Below are 17,157 nucleotides of genomic sequence, written 5' to 3'. Positions count from 1 at the left end.
CCCTCCAGCCCGGGCCGGCTTCTCGGCGGCCACCCAGGGAACCGCAGCCCCGGGTGTGAACTGGAGGTACTCCCGGCGCTGGGTACGCTCCGGGCACCTCCACCCCCAGTCTCCACCGAGCGCGCTCTCGGCCTCGCGCCTCCGTCCAGGCCAGGGGCTGCCCAAGGCCAGGCTTTGCCTCTCCCTTGCGTTCTTTGTCCCCACTCAGCCCGCTCCCGCTCTCAGCCAGAAGCTGCGCCGGGCACTCCGGAGAAGGCCAGGACAATTCTGGGGTCCAGTCTTCCCGGACTCCTTCCTCCACGCCAGCGACCGGGTGACAGCGTTGGGGAACCAGGCTTCGGAAGTCTTGCCAACCAGACAAAACAGACCCGAGGAAGCCCCCTCCTCCCGCTTTCCGCGAGCCCGGGTTTGCTTTCCGCACCGTTTGCTGGGCGCTAGCAGCCAGACTCTCGGCTGGGATCTGAAGTGCTGGAGGCACCCTGTCGGGGAGGAGAGATGCCGCCAATGTGTGTGATGGGATTCCCAGTGGTTACCCTAATTTGTGGCTCATTCATTTTTAAAGGAGATTAGAAAGATTGAAAAGTTAACTCCTCACTCTTTGCTGGAAGGACAGCCAGAACTTGGTATTCTTACCTAGGCTCTTTTGAGCCAGCGCACTGGGAAGAGTTAATGAGAAGGAGAGGCTCTGAGAGGTCCAGGGAGTGCGGAGAGTTCTTGATGTTGAAGAGGGGGCGTGATTTTGGAAAGAGGAAGGGAGGGAGCTGAAGGCGCCAAGGGGCGGCTTCTAGGGCGGCTGAAGCTCCATCCCATTTGCTCCCTTCTGCTGAGCACAGCAGCGCCCTGCGTCCGCGTAGGAGGCGCTACCACCTTCCTTCCCGCAGCCCCCGTGCATCTGAGCTCCACCAGAACAACTCCCGTGGGCCACGCAGCTGTTTCTGGAGGAGGGTTCATGGAAGAGGTGACAGCTGAACTGGATTCACCTCAAAGGACAGCAGTCGTTCTGCCGGGAGAAAGGGACGCCAGGGGTGCCTGGAGAGCAGACAGGCGTGCCCTTAGCTTCATCTGGCTCTTGAGTCCCCCCACCACTTCTAGCAGTCTGGACACCACAAAGCAGGCACTTGGTGAAGAAATTATCTACAGAGGATTAGTTGTTGGTAAAGGGGGAATGAGAAGAAGGGAAATAAAACCCAGAAGCAGAATAGAGAAAGCCCATGAAGTATTAGTTAAAAGATTCTCACTGGCGCATCCCCACCACTGGTCATGGCACTGTACCACTCTTCTACAAGGGCTGAAAGGACCTAAGAGCCCTGTCTTCCCTACTAGAAGAGCATGAGCCCATGGGGCCAAGGGAGTTGAGTTTTTCTTGAGTATGGCTATCAGGATCACATTCCTGAAACCGGAACTGCTTCCTTACCTCCATTGCACCCTGTAATATCACAAACTTAGAAATCATTTTCAGGTGGGACAAGTAATTCGCAAGTATTTATTTGTCCTCTGTTCTCCGCTAGGCACCTGGAGGACCTACAAGCGCAATCCACTCGCTCAGCTTACAATGTAGGACTGTTGGAAGTTGGCAAATAAACTTCAGTCTCGGGCCGGGCGCGGTGGCTCAAGCCTGTAATCCCAGCACTTTGGGAGGCCGAGACGGGCGGATCACGAGGTCAGGAGATCGAGACCATCCTGGCTAACACGGTGAAACCTCGTTCCTACTAAAAATAGAAAAACTAGCCGGGCAAGGTGGCGGGCGCCTGTAGTCTCAGCTACTTGGGAGGCTGAGGCAGGAGAATGGCGTGAACCCGGGAGGCGGAGCTTGCAGTGAGCTGAGATCCGGCCACTGCATTCCAGCCCGGGCGACAGAGCGAGACTCCACCTCAAAAAATAAATAAATAAATAAATAAATAAATAAACAAACTTCAGTCTCCTTTGTGCCATTAGGTAGGTCTGTGAGTTTGGTTGTATTGACTCCCATCTATGGGACTCAGGTTTTTCATTTGTGAAATGAAGAAAAGCGCAGAACATTCTCGGAATAGAGCTGACCGGACTACATAGGTCCTACCCTTACTCCCATTCCCAACGCAAGAAGACAGCGAATAAAACAGCAGGATATGAATACATGCCTGGGCATACCAAAAATATGGCTTCTATGGGTAAGAGGGAAATTTTAACACTCTCGGGAGGTAAGGTGACTTTGGGCTTGGGGCCTGTGAGAGGTGGGGAACTGGAACGGAGATACTCACATAAATCCAGAGATTGGTGTAATCTCGTTTCTAGTGTAAAAAAGACCAGAAAACCCCAGCCATTAGCCAGGGAAGTGGAAGGAAGCATGTTTTCTGCTTGGGCTCCGGATAGGGGGAAAAAGACAATTACACATTCAAAAACCAAAAAAAAGTGCATTAGGCTTAGGTGTGGAGTCCAAATGTGTATTATATGGTTTAGAATTCAAGAATTCCTCTGGAGGAAGATTTAGTAACTTTACACACATGGGACTCCAAAAAATGCCCCCAAATCACAATATTCATGAAAATAAGTTCAAAATAAAAAAATATAAACCATTCAAGGAAACAAACTCTACATCATCCTAGGCCATCATCAGTTAGGGAAAGTCAGTAGGCAGAGTAAACAGGAAAATGTGTGCCTCACAATTAGAAATAATAGGACACTGAAAAATAAACTATAAAAATTTGTGGCCAGGTGCAGTGGCCCACGCCTGTAATCTTACCCCTTTGGGAGGCTGAGGCAGGTGGATCACCTGAGGTCAGGAGTTCGAGACCAACCTGGCCAAAGTGGCCAAACTCCGTCTCTACTGAAAATACAAATATTAACCGGCCATAGTGGCAGACACTTGTAATCCCAGCTACTCAGGAGGCTGAGGCAGGAGAATTGCTTGAACCCAGGAGGCAGAGGTTGTGGTGATCTGAGATGACGCCATTGCAGTCTAGCCAGGGCAACAGAGCGAGACTCCGTCTCAAAATAAATAAATAAATAAAAATAATAAAAATGAATAAAATGTGTACATTTAAAATGGTAAAGCTGTTTATCATAGTGGGTGATGTCCGTCGCAGTGATAACCCTCAATTCTCATTGGCTTACCACAGTGAAAGTTTCTTTGTCCCTCACACCAGAGTCAAAAAGTTCAGATGACTTTGCTGGGTGGCTACCCTCCTCCCCAGGTCTTTCAGATATAAAAGATCCCTTCATTAAATAGAGAGTGAATGTAAGACAGAAGCACTATTCAAAGAGTAAATTCTGAGAACTTTTCAATTTGACAAAAGACATCACACCACAAATTCACTCGGTCATGGATTTGATTACCGCTGAATTTAATTTGTTAGTAGATTTTAAAAGAATTTTCTATGTATATCCGTGAAGGATATTGCTCTATCATTTTCATTTCTTGTAATTTTATCATCTAATTTTGGTAGATCTTATGCTTCCTCCTCCTCTACTTTCTGAAATCATTTATGCAAGATATAATTTGTTTCTTAAATGTTTGATGAAACTGGTGAAACTATCTGTGTCTGGAGTTTTTGTGGAAAGAATATTTCCTTAATGTTAACCCAATTTTTGATAGATACGTAGTACAATTCAGTTTCTATTTCTTCTTGGGAAAAACTTGCTAAATTGTTTTTTGTTTGTTTGTTTGTTTGTTTACAAATTTGTCTATTTCATTTAAGTTACTGCATTTATTGACATAAAGTTGTTTATTATGTGCCTTTATTACCTTATTTATATGTATAGGCCATGTGGCGATACCTCCTCTTTGTTACTGTTTCAAGGAATTTGTGTTTTCTCCTGTTCTTGGTTACACTTAACTAGGGTTTAACAATATTACTAATCTTTTCATGGTACAACTTTTTGCTTTAATTTTCTTAATTTTATTTTTTTTTAAATTTCATTGATTTCTATTCTTGTGTTTCTTATTATCTTCTACTTATATGGGGTTTAATTTGCTCATTTTTTACAAACTTCTTAAAGTGTAAACTGAGGTTGCTGATTTTAGATTCTTTTCAAATGTAAGCATTTATTACATGCAGATTTCCATCTGAACAATACTTTAGTTGCCTCCTCCTAATTTTGATATGTTCTATATTCATAACCTCCAGTTCAAAATATTTTATAATTTCTTTGTGATTTCTTCTTTGACCAATGGTTTACTTCAAATTGTGCTTTTCTGTTTCCAAAACAGCAGTTTTTTCTAGATATATACTATTCTTAGATATTGTCAATCTCTCAAAATATTTGTTCTAATTACTCTCCCAGCACAATGTATGAGTGATCTAGTTGCCTCACATAATTCATCCACTTGTCTTTGACTTAATTTCAGATTTTTTAGGCTTATGGGTAATTTGATCTCAATGTGGCTTTTAATTTGCATTTTCCTGATGACTGAAGAAATGGAGCAGCTTTTCATGTGTTTAGTGTTTAGTGTTGTTTTGGATAGCCTTTGTGAAGTGATTTTTCAGGTCGTTTGTCCATTTTTCTAATGTGTTGTCTGCCTTTTCTTATTTATTTGTAGGAATTAATTCTTCATTCAGAATGAGTCCTTTGTCAGACATCTATATTGAACATAATTTTTAGAACTCTGGCTTCATTTAACTTTCTTAATGGTATCTTTTGGTGAATAGATATTCTTAATCTTAGTGTAGTCCAATTTATCAACATTTCCAATCACAGTGTGCATTTTTTTGTGTTGCACTTTAGATCTCTTTGTCTACCCCAAGGTCGTGAAGATAACATCCTATGTTTTTCTAGAGTTTTATGGTCTTACCTTTCATGTTGAGATTTTTCACCCATCTAGAATTAAATTTTGCATATGCTATGAAGTATTGGAGGAATAGGGATTCATTGTCTTATATGAATATTAAATTGACTCTATACCACTTAATGAAAAGGCAGTCTTTCTCCCTGCATTGCCATGTCACCTTTGTGCATCACGTAACAGTGTATATGTGGGTCTAGTCCATTTGCTTAGACTTGCACCAGCATCACACTCTCTTAATGACTATAGCATTATAGTAGCTCTTTATACATGGCAGTGTGAATTTTCCACCTTTTTAATATTTCTTTAAGATTGTCTTGAATATCCTTGACCCTTTTCATTTTAATAGAATAAAATAATTTATTTTATATTAACTTTACTGGGATTCTACTGAATTTTTAGATCAACTTGGGAAGGATTGATGTCTTTACTGAGTCCTCTAATATACAAACATGATGTTTTCTTCCATTTATTTAGATCTTGTTTAATTTCTAACAATAATATTTTGTAGTCTTCAACATAGGTATTTTGGCACACTTTCATCAGAATTATTCTTAGACATTGGTGTCTTTTGATGCTATTAAAATGACAGATTTTTTACATTTAATTTTAAAACTGTTGCATGTATAAAAATATACATGATATTTGCATATTCATCTTGTATCCAATGAAGTTCTAAACTCTCCTATTGATTATAATGGTTTTTCTGTAGATTATCCTTCCCAATCCTTATTCATCCATTTCTTTTTCTTGGCCTGTTTCACTCACTATGACACTAGCTGGGACCATCAAACTCCATACTGAGTAGAAGTCATAGCATACTGCTTTGTCTCATTTCTGGTCTCAGACAGAAGCCCTTCAATAATTTACCACTGTATTAGTTTCCTAGCACTTCCATAACAAAGTACTGAAAACTCGGTGGCTTAAAACATATAAATGTATTGTTTTACAGTTCCGGAGGCTAGAAGTCTGAAATCAAGATGTCAGCATGCTGCCCCTTAGACTCCAGGGAGAACTTTCCTTGTTCTCTTCGCAGTTTCTGGTGGTGGTTGGCTGGCAGCTATATCTCTGCCATCTCTGCCTTCATCTTCACATGTTGTTCTCCTTGTGTGTCTATGTTCAAATTTCCCTCTTCTTATAAGGAGACCAGTTATATTGGATTAGGCCCCAACTTAATGTCCTCATCTCAATTTGATTGCATCTGCGAAGACCCTATTTCTAAATAAAGTCACATTCATAGGTATTACGGGCTAGGATTTCAACATATCTTTTGTTGGATACATAATTCAACCCACAAAAGCCACTAAGTAAAATGTTAGCTGTGGTTTTTGGTTGTCCTGTTTTGTTATATTATTTTTTAGATAAACCTTTTCACAAGGAGGAAATTCCCTTCTATTCCTACTCAGGTAACAATCCTTAAAATCACAAATGAGTATAGTTACATTTTATAAAGCGTCTATTAAGATGAGATTGTTTTATCCTTTTTTGTTAGTATTTTGAATTGCAATGACTTTTTGTTGTTGAGTTAACCCTATACACAATACAAAGGCCTACATTATTGATCAGATTTATGTGAAATTCAAGTCTTGTTCAGCACCAAGCTTCACTAATGATTAGTAAAAGATGCAAGCAAAAGCAGCAACATGCACCACGTCAATATCTGGGAGACACTGAGCTCTTCAGACTCAGCTCTCTGTGTCTCCTTTTTCTACCCAGAGTGAATTCTGCCTTCAGAGTGAGGAGTACAAACTGCATAGAGGACAAGTTAGCACAAGAAAGCAACTAGGTTTAGTTATCACTCAGCTTTTATATCCTCCAAGGCAGGCAGCCCTGTACTGGCTACGTGACTAACTTCTATTGTCCAATGCAGAACTGTGGCCCATACATTGCAGATCTATTTATAACCAATTTTATAGACAAACCAGGTATTGCGTCCTGAAAGTGCTCCTGGATCAGTAGTCTGTACCTAGCAACCCCTGCTGAAGTTTCGCTTATGGTGTAGCTGGTATGTTTCACCAGCCGTCCTTTGCTAGGAGTTGGGGTCACAAATAAAACTGCCTCAGAGGCTGGAGGAATGAGTTATAGACATGCTGTCTACCCATTGCTTTCCATCTTGCAATTCTGAAAAGTAACACCTTTGGTTATAGTACATTTTTATTTTAAAAGTATTGTTGAATTTGTTTTGCAATTATCTCCTTAGAACTTTACATTTATCTTTATCAAAGGAAACATACCTCATATTTTCTTATTTTAATAATAAGCTTCTAAGATTTTGGTATCAAGGTTATGCTGGCCTCATAAAATAAGTTGGGGATTATTCCCCATTTTTTATATTTTGAAGGAGTGTAAGCTTTGTGTTATGTATATATTTTCTCCTAAAGTTATTAGAAAAATTAATCAGGGAAGTTATCTAACTTGATATTTCCCTGTCAGAAGGGCTTCATTTTGTCATTTTTTCAATGGAAACGTATGAACAGAAAAATCAAGTCATAAGTTTGAGAAGTTTGCTTATCTGAGCATTTTTTAATACCACTTTGAAGCTGTGTTAGATAATGCCAACATCTATCACTGATGTCTGTTGCTTGTCTTTTCTAATGCAGTTTGAAGGTTTTTCTGTTTTATTCTTCAAATGCAAAATAATTTTGGATTTTATACTGTGCATTTTGAATATTATGTTGTGAGACCCTTCTTGTTTGAATTTTGTTCAAATCCTGTAAGTGTTTATTAACACATTTATTAAACATTTATGTTTTAGCCTTCTGTAGGCTGTGGTTACCATATCAGGCCAGTTTTCCAAACCTTTCAGTAATATCCACATTTGTTCTAGATCTGTAGCACTTAGTGGTCAACTAGAAAAATGAGCAAAGGTCTATTGGCTATCTGAGTTCTCAGAGTCTTTAGTATGCTGATGATGATCAGGACCGTAAATGTACAGGTCAGAGGTGAGTCCACGAGCTGATAAACAGCTTTTTGGGGTCACTTTCCCAAGCTCACGCTCTGCTATCTCTCCAGTACTTTCTGGTTTCCTGACCTTCCCTTTTCAGTCCTCTGGCCAAAAACTGCTCAGTTCCATAATTACAGTCTATACCGGGCCCACGCAGTGCAGAACAGAAAGAAAAATGAAAACACCTGGGATTGACTCTGCTCTCCTGGAACCATAGCCAAACCAAATGCTAGAGGGAGGTTCCCTGTCTTGGATACTTCACTCCTTCAGTTTTCCATTGCTGGCTGTTTTGCTCTTCCTGCTACCCACATTATACAATTGCCTGGGGCTAGGGTGCAGGAACTGAGGAAATGGGGAGAAAAAATGGGGGATTTCTCTGTCTTTCTCTACATTTCCCTTTTCTGGTCTTGGAGCCTGAGCTAGAGAGTTTGCTGTTTCTATTTCTGCACCACAGTGCGCAGTTCTGGTTTTCTAACTGCAGTGAATTCAGACTGGGAAATACTCAAGGAAAAAAAGATTAAACTCACCAGCAGTTCATGTGTATTTTGAACTCTGATGGTTTCCTTTGATCAGCCTACTGATGTTTATTTTGCAGAGTTCCCAGATTGCTACCTATGCATTCTGTTTAGGTTTTATAAGTTGTATTCGGTAGGAAAGGAGGTTGGTGTGTGTTTACCCCGTCTTCCCTGGAACTAAATCTGGAAAGTTAATTTTCCTTTTTTTTGAGACGGAGTCTCACTCTGTCACCCAGGCTAGCATGCAGTGGCGTGATCTCGGCTCACTGAAACCTCCACCTCCCAGGCTCTAGCATTTCTCCTGCCTTAGCCTCCCAGGTAGCTGGGATTACAGGCACACGCCACCATGCCTGGCTAATTTTTTGTATTTACTAGGGGCGGGGTTTCACCGTGTTTCCCAGACTGGTCTCAAACTCCTGAGCTCAGACCATCCACCCACCTCAGCCTCCCAAAGTGCTAGGATTACAGGTGTGAGGCACCACGCCCAGATGGAAAGTTACTTTTTATACCTGCTATTTACTTAAGATTACCCATATAATTTATATAGGCATAATTAGTTTTATCAACATATGATTTCTTAATTCACTTTATTTCCCTCTATGTTTTCTCTTTCTATAAACATATATCTTTACTGTTTAGTGAGTGTCTTTGTATGGTAAGCTCTCTGCCATCATATGTCTATAAATGTCTTTATTTTCCATTTGAATTGTGTATTTTTTATTGTCAAAATAATAGGAAAATAGAAGACAATTTAGACCAAGTATACTACTTAATGAGTTATTACAAAATAAACTCCCTTTTACTCCACCCATAAATTAGAGAGAACTTGGCAGCAACCACAGAAGGTTCAGGCCACCTTCCCAAGGCAAGCACCATCCTCCCCTAACAAGACTAACTCCTGCTCTAGCTTTTGTGGAAATCCCCTGTATTACTTTTGATTATTGTTTTGTTATCTAGTTGAAGAGCCCCAAACAGTGAGTTTAGGTTAGCCTGATTTTTAAAAATTTCTCTGTATCTTCCTAAACTGAAAGTGTTTTTCATTTTAGAAGCCAATCCTGTAGAGTCAAGATTTTGCTGATTGCATTCCCATGGTAGAGTTTAACATTTCACTTATCCTCTAGATTTCCTGCAGATTAGTAGTTGAGTCTATAAACTTAATCTGATTTGGATTTCACTTTGGGGAGGAAGATTACTCCATCGGTGCTGTTGTGTTCATTGTGTTTATTGTCAAGAGCACACAATATATATTTACCTTTCCTTCTTTTTTTTTTTGAGACAGAGTTTCGCTCTCATTGCCCAGGCTGGAGTGCAATGGCGCAATCTCAGTTCACTACAACCTCTGCCTCCTGGGTTCAAGTGATTCTCCTGCCTCCGCCTCCCGAGTAGCTGGGATTACAGGCACCTGTCACCACCCCGGCTAATTTTTGTATTTTTAGTAGAGACAGGGTTTCACCACGTTGGCAGGCCAGTCTCAAACTCCTGACCTCAGGTGATCTGCCCACCTTGGCCTCCCAAAATGCTGGGATTACAGGCATGAGCCACCGTGCCTGGCCTTATCTTTCCTCTTTTTGTGATTGGTAGCAATAGATTCTTAGATGGCACTGCTTAGATTTGTTTAATTTGTAGGTGTTGCAAAGTGGTAATGCTCCAGTTCTGTCATTCCCTCTTCCTTTAAAGATATCCACACATCTGCCATTAGCTTCCAAGTGGTAGTTTGCACAGGAAAGGAAGTATACATGTTCCCTTTATTTATGAGATTTTAACACAGATACCTGGTCCCTTAGCATCCTATAAAGTTAACTAATCAAGTAGGAGTGTGTGTGTGTGTGTGTGTGTGTCCAGGTGTCCGTGCAAACCGCCAACTTCAGATAGCATAATTCAAGAGTCACAGCTATGGAGCTACAAAATCCATCCCAGTATTTGTGATAAGGCCGTGTCTCACAACATCCTGCTGCTTGTTCCCAGGAAAACTGTTCCTAAGAGATGCTGAACTCTGCTAGCAGACAACCAACTTGAGCTCAAGGGCTCCCAGTGCTCCTGCTGAACCTTCTTTCCTGGCAGTCCAAGACTCTTCCATGCCACCTTTCCTCCCTCTCTCCTTCACTTGGGATCAGATATACATTGCAGTCTGATAGATCTCTAGACTTCTCTAGCATGCGCCCTACTTTTTTCCCACAAGGTCTTTTCCTGCAATAAAATCCGTTCACATTTAATTCTATATTGGTGTATCTGGACTAATACAGTGTATCGTTATGAGTTCACAGAGTCACCTGTTTGGTGTGTTTTGATTACGGTCATTATCCTTACTGATCCTCAAGTTGTCCTGTGGTTTGATGAGCGCCTGTTCTGCAGGTTGACTCCCAAGTTCCTTTAGCACAACCCTGTTGGTCTTGGCTGGTGCCCTCACTCTCTGTTGTATGATGATATTCTGAGCTCCTCTGTTCATTTTCTATATTTCCCACCCCAGACCTAGAATTAGCCATTTCAACCATTTCTCTAAGAAGCTCTGGTACCTTTTAGTTCCAAATGTTATTTTTGGGCCTCTTCAGTGGACAGATTTAGGATATCTATCTGTCTATCTATGAAAAATATCCTATGAGTTCAAATTCAGGATTGCAGAGTGCTTACTTAATCTTTTCTATTTCACACTTGCAGCTCCTAAAAGTCCTGGTTCTGAAGGGCCCCGGGGATTCAAATAACACATGTATTGCTTATTTTCTTCGTCTCACATTTCAAACAAAACATAAGCAGAGTAGCAATAGCAACATTGTCACCAACATGATTATAGAGAAGCATTTAAAAATTGTTTTGCATATGCTTTTTCCATTTTCTCTTTCCCTTTTTAGAACATTCTGCTGTCCGCCCATTGTCAAAGCATATAACTATTACATGCTCTACTCTCCCTCATATTGCAGATTTCGTCTTAGCTCTCCATGGAAATATATATTTAATGCTCAGTCAGTCTTTATGCCACTGTCTGTCCAGTAATGTTCATTATCTAAACCTCATTCTCAGTACATTACGAAGAAAGCGCCCATGGAAAATATTCTCTATGTTATTCCATATTGATGACAGTTTGCTCCCTTTATACTTGAAAGTCAGTTTGTTAGGATATAAAATCCTTCACTCATTTTTTAAAAATTTGAATATCTTTATAATATTCCTTTTATTCTGGCACAAAATGCTTCTCTTGAAAGTCTGATGATAAGCTCATTTTCTCTTTGTTTTACATCACTTTTTCCTTTTCTCCCCTAAATATTTTGGTGTTGGTTGTTCTGAGTTGACTTTCCCAGGTATGCAATTTATTATTTCATTGTTTCAAATCTCTTGTTTATAAAATATTTTTTTTCAACAAAATGCCATTCTTAGTACTTGTTTTATTCCTTTATTTGGGATTTCTTCTTAGACCTGTATGTTGTGGTTTTTGTGGTTGGGGTGGTAGTCTTTTATATTATCACTTTTGCTCAAATTCTTGGCATATCATTAAAATTTTTTTTAAAAACTGTCCTCTCTTCTTCCACTTTTCTTAAGACATTATGTTGTGATTATTTGCATTGCTCTTGTGTTTATTTACAAAATTGTGGTTTTAAATTTATTTTTCCCTGAATTCTATAATTTGTTTTTTTGGGTTTTTTTTGAGATGGAGTCTCGCTCTGTTGCCCGGGCTAGAGTGCAGTGGCATGATCTCGGCTCACTGCAACCTCCCATCTCCCGGGTTCACGCCATTCTCCTGCCTCAGCCTCCAGAGTAGCTGGGACTACAGGTGCCCACCACCACGTCCAGCTAATTTTTTATATTTTTAATAGAGACAGGGTTTCACCGTGTTAGCCAGGATGGTCTCAATCTACTGACCTCGTGATCTGCCTACCTCGGCCTCCCAAAGTGCTGGGATTACAGGCGTGAGCCACCGCGCCCAGCCCCTGAATTCTACCATTTAATTTACACTGTTCTCTTGTTTTTTGCGTCTATTTTGTTAGACAATTATATTAAAAGTTATAGGATATAGCTTTCTCTAAACAACTAAAGTGTATCCCTCTGTTGGCAGACTTTTAATCCTTTCATCAAAATGTCTTTCTGGCAAGTATTTAACAGTTTTTTCCATAGAATGTTTGTATTCCTTTGATTTATTTCCCTTTTACTAACTTTACATGAAATTGTAGTTCTTCTAAATTTTCAGAATGGGGACATGATTTAGAAGCATTTCTTATATCACAGCTCTCCAGTACTGTGGTAGTTTTGTAATGTGCCTATTTGACAAGGCCAAACTGTTTTTCAGAATTCCCTTCACTGTATTTTTTTGGTTAGACTAGAGAGGTTTTTGTGGGAGCTTTGGAAGGAAGACATGGGACGCCAGCCATTTTGGAGCTTACAGATATTGGAACTGATCTGCTGACTCACTTCCTTGGTGTGAAGCAGTGGCTGGGCTTCATCCTCCACTGGATCTTCCTTCAGCTTCTGCATCTTCTGGGCCAAGCGTGTGTTTAGCTCCGTGACACAGAGCCACAGCTTCTGCAGGATACCACTTCCACTAATGTCAGGGGCAGCCAGTCTGACCCGGATGTCAGCCCATCCTCACAAGGTTCCAACATGTGCTTGTGAGTTCCTGCTTGCTGTTGCTCTTCCCCACTGTACAGACATCTTCCCTTCCTGGCTAACTGCCTCGCTGTGAACTCCAGACTGCAGTTCCAGAGGCAAATATAACAGCTTCTCAAAGGCTGGTGAACCAGCTCCTAAGATTTGCTGTTACACAGTCATACACACAAACATGCACACAGACATGCTAGGGGTGCTGCTTCTCTGATTGAATTGTGACTGCTGATACAAGTGACCTGTCATTTTGAGAAAGTGTTAGAAAACATGGCATTTTGCTTTCTAGGAGTCTGACTCTATTCCCCTCCCCAGTCATAACTGGACTTTAATTTCCCTTTTCTCTTTTGTTATCCCCATCCAGTTCAGTTTGAACTCTGACCTTCCAGTTTCCTCCCATTGTGGGGCTTTGTCCTGAAGGGAGGTTTGCTGATTGTTACTGAGTGTTTTCAGGACCTTGTCTGTTCTGCTGTCCTTACTGAGACCTTCTGGCTTTCCCTGGCTTTAAGAATGAGCAAATCCTTCCCAATTCCAACTGCTTTCAAAAGTTGGCCTTCTGGGGATGTCCAGAAAGTAGCCATTGGCAGGGTGTGTTAGTCAGGGTTCCCTAGAGGGACAAAACAAATAGGATAGATGTATATATAAAGGGCAGTTTATTAAGGAGTATTGATTCACACAATCACAAGGTGAAGCCCCACAATGGCCGTCTGCAAGCTGAGGAGCAAAGAAGCCAGTCCTAGTCCCCAGACCTCAAAAGTAGGGAAGCCGACACTGCAGCCGTCAGTCTGTGGCTGAAGGCCTGAGAGTCCCAGGCAAATCACTGGTGTAAGTCCAAGAATCCAAAAGCTGAAGAACTTGGAGTCGGATGTTGGAGGGCAGGAAGCATCCAGCACAGGAGAAAGATGAAGACCAGAAGACTCAGAAAGCTAAGTCCTTCCAAATTCTGCCTGCTTTATTCTAGCCGTGCTGGCAGCTGATTAGATGGTGCCCACTGCAGATTGAGGGTAGGTGGGTCCACCTTTCCCAGTCCACTGATTCAAATGTTAATCTCTTTTGGCAACACCCTCACAGACACACCCAGGATCAATACTTTGCATCCGTCAATCCAATCAAGTTGACACTCAATATCAACCGTCACACAGGGCTTGCCATGTAATTTTGTGAGACCCAATGCAAAACAAAATGTGCCCATTGCAGATTGAGGGTAGGTGGGTCCACCTTTCCCGGTCCACTGACTCAAATGTTAATCTCTTTTGAGATGTTACCATTGGGAGAAACTAGGCAAAGCCTACACAGCATATCTCCATATTATTTCTTACAATTACATATGAATCTAAAATTATGCCAAAATTTTTAAAGTTTAATGAAGAAAGAACAGTTCTTTAATAGTGTGATTTTCTTTTCCGTACAGATTGCATGAATTTTTTTGTTGTATTTTTCTAAGTGTTTTAGAGATTTTGTTTCTATTGTAAATTGAATCTTACTGTCTATTACATTTTCTTAACAGTTATTACTGGTTTCAAGGGATACCATTCATTTTTATATGCTGGTCTTGGATCTGGAAATGTCTCTAGATTCTCTTGGTTGTTCTTACAGCTTGTCTGTTGAGTCTCTTTTTCTATGGGTTTTCAATGCAAATAGCATTTAACTGTAAAGCTGATTGTAAGAATGCATTGAGAAAAAGAAAACCATGTGAGTTTCTTCTTTATCTGCACTTGTAAAAAATTTACACTGGTAGATTTTTCTGATCATAAAATAATCTGATGTTGAATCATTTCTGATGGCGTTCTTGCTTTCCTGGTATAAATGCTTCACAATCATTTTGTTTCATTAATTTAAAAATACACTCTTGGGTTTAGTTAGCCTACTCCATTATTCCATTTCTGATTTCTGAGTGTATGTTCGCCCGTGAAATCGGTCTGTCATTTTCTTTGCTTGTAATTTACTTGCTCTGTTTTGGTACCAAGGTTATGAACTGACTTCATTAAATGAGTTTGGAAGCTTATCTTCAAGTTCTGTTTTCCGTAACAGATTATTTAAAATATGGGTTACACATTCTTTGAGAGTTTGGTAGAATTTACCCATGTAATAGTGTCTGGGTTGGCAGCTTCTGGGCAAGGAGAAAATTTGATCCCCATTTAAATACTTTTATTTGTTATTGGCCTTTATAACATTTTTCTTTCTTTTGGTACCAAATTTGTTATTTTAAGTTTTTTCATAAAATTTTTTACTTCATCTAGTTTTTTTTAACTTGGCGTATAATGGTTGGACATATTTTGAGGTACATGTGACATTTTGATACCTGTATACAATGTGTAATGATCAAATCAGGGCAATCAGGACATCCATTACCCCAACGATTTATCTTTTTTTGTGCATGTTGGGAGTATAAATCTTTCAGTTATTTTGAAATATGTAATAAATTATTGTTAACTATAATTTTCTACTATACTGTCAAATACTGGAACTTACTTCATCTATCTAACTGTATCTTTGTATCTATTAAGAATTTTACACTTAGTCCTCTATAGCTGTTCATAAAATTGTTGTCAAAATGATGAAATCAAATTGTTTTCAAATGTGTATAAAATAAATACTTCACTCTCTAAGAGGAGAGTACTTCCAAGCCTTTAATAATATCCCATTTTTTCCCCCAGATACTCTTCAAATGGAATTCTTAATCTGGTTTACTTGTGCTCTTGTGGCTAAAATGTCCAATTGTCATCCTAGAGTTTTCTCTTTTCATCGTCCTGGGGATTCTTCTTTGGTTGTTTTCTGAAATTTTTTTGGTCCCATACTTACCTGTTTCTTCTATTACTGTCATATTGTAGTATAGCAAATACTTCTAAGGAAGCGTGCACAAAAATCAGCAATCACACACTTTGAGGCCTATCTGAAAGCATCTTCACTGTGTCCCCATATGAGATCGACTGACTGTTATACAGAAGTCTGGATTGGAAATATTTTTTCTTTAGTAGGAAGGTCAAGGCATTGTTTATTGTCTGAGGTCATTTCCATGAGTCACGTTTTTTATTTGTCTTTTTAAAATCCATAAGGTTGCCCCTTCCCCTCATATTCCAAAATACCACAGTGGTTAGTTTCATGCGATTCCACATCTTACACCATGTCAGGTGTGCAGTAGGACCTTTCAATCTGGAGGCTCATGCCCTGAGAGTCTGAGAAACTCTCTAGTATTATTTCATTGTCATTTTTCTTCCTTTATATCTGTCCTTGCTTTTCAGAACTGTGATTATTTGGATATTGGCCCTTCCAGAGGTATTATTTCCCCGTACACTTGGTTTCTTGTTTTGCTCTTTCTGAGAGAACAATTCCACTCTTATCTTCTGGCCCTTCAATCAAATATTTTGTTTTTCCCATCACATTTTTTTAAATTTCCAAGAATTTTTTTCTGCATGCTTTTTAAAAGCATCCTGCTTTATTCCTTGGCCTCACTGCCCATAGGCACTTAGCTTTCTGTGGACTTCGTTGGTAACATTAAGAGATGTTACAAACTTTTGAAAGTGTGAAAGTAAACTAATGGAGTTTCTCACTTTTAAAAGTTTGTAACACCTCTTATGTCATCTTATTTGCTCTGTCCTTTTCCACTGATGCTTTATTTTTTCTCATTATTCTGATTTCAGTGAAATTTTAAATATAGGCTTAATCTGTCATGTTTAAAAGAAGTTTCTTAAAATTAAAAAATCTAGTACATTTATGTCAATTCCCTTCATTGATATTCCATTTATTTGCATTTTAATTTTGGAGCATAACTTTGCCAGACAGCAGTCTACATAATAATCTTCCTTTTAATAACCAGGCTTCATTTTTGTAATAATCTTCTTTAAGGAAAATTAAAACAATGGCTATAGAAGTTTATAAATTACTAAACAAATTCTGAAAATGAAGCACAAGTTTGGACAGTTATCCTACCTTAAAGCAACACATACAAAACTGTTTTAATAAAAAGCAATGTGCTACTAGAACAGGAGCAATAGAATAGCCTGGGCAGTGCAGGCAGAGCCACGCATGTATTCAGGGATAGAGTGTATGATGGTGGTTGCATTACCATTCACGAGAATTCATTTATTACTGCGTAAATGGTGTTGCATAAACAGACTGAGTACCCACTGAGAGAAATGAAACTGGATTCCTACCTTACATGTGTACAAAAAATAGTATTGAATAAGTTACAATTCTATAAAGAAAGTAAATCTGCTAAGCTAACAGGTGAAGATACAGAATACCTCTGTGAATTGAGATGGAGAAATCCTCCTTAACAAGACCCAAGAATCACACACACTGAAAGGAAGGATTGATGGACATCACTCATTCAGAATTTGTTTCTGTGTTGC

The sequence above is a fragment of the Rhinopithecus bieti genome, unplaced genomic scaffold, assembly GCF_001698545.2.
Source record: "Rhinopithecus bieti isolate Rb0 unplaced genomic scaffold, ASM169854v2 scaffold_9876, whole genome shotgun sequence".
Classification (NCBI taxonomy): Eukaryota; Metazoa; Chordata; class Mammalia; order Primates; family Cercopithecidae; genus Rhinopithecus; species Rhinopithecus bieti.
The sequence above is the reverse complement of the archived record's forward strand: the minus strand, read 5'-3'. Positions refer to the sequence as shown.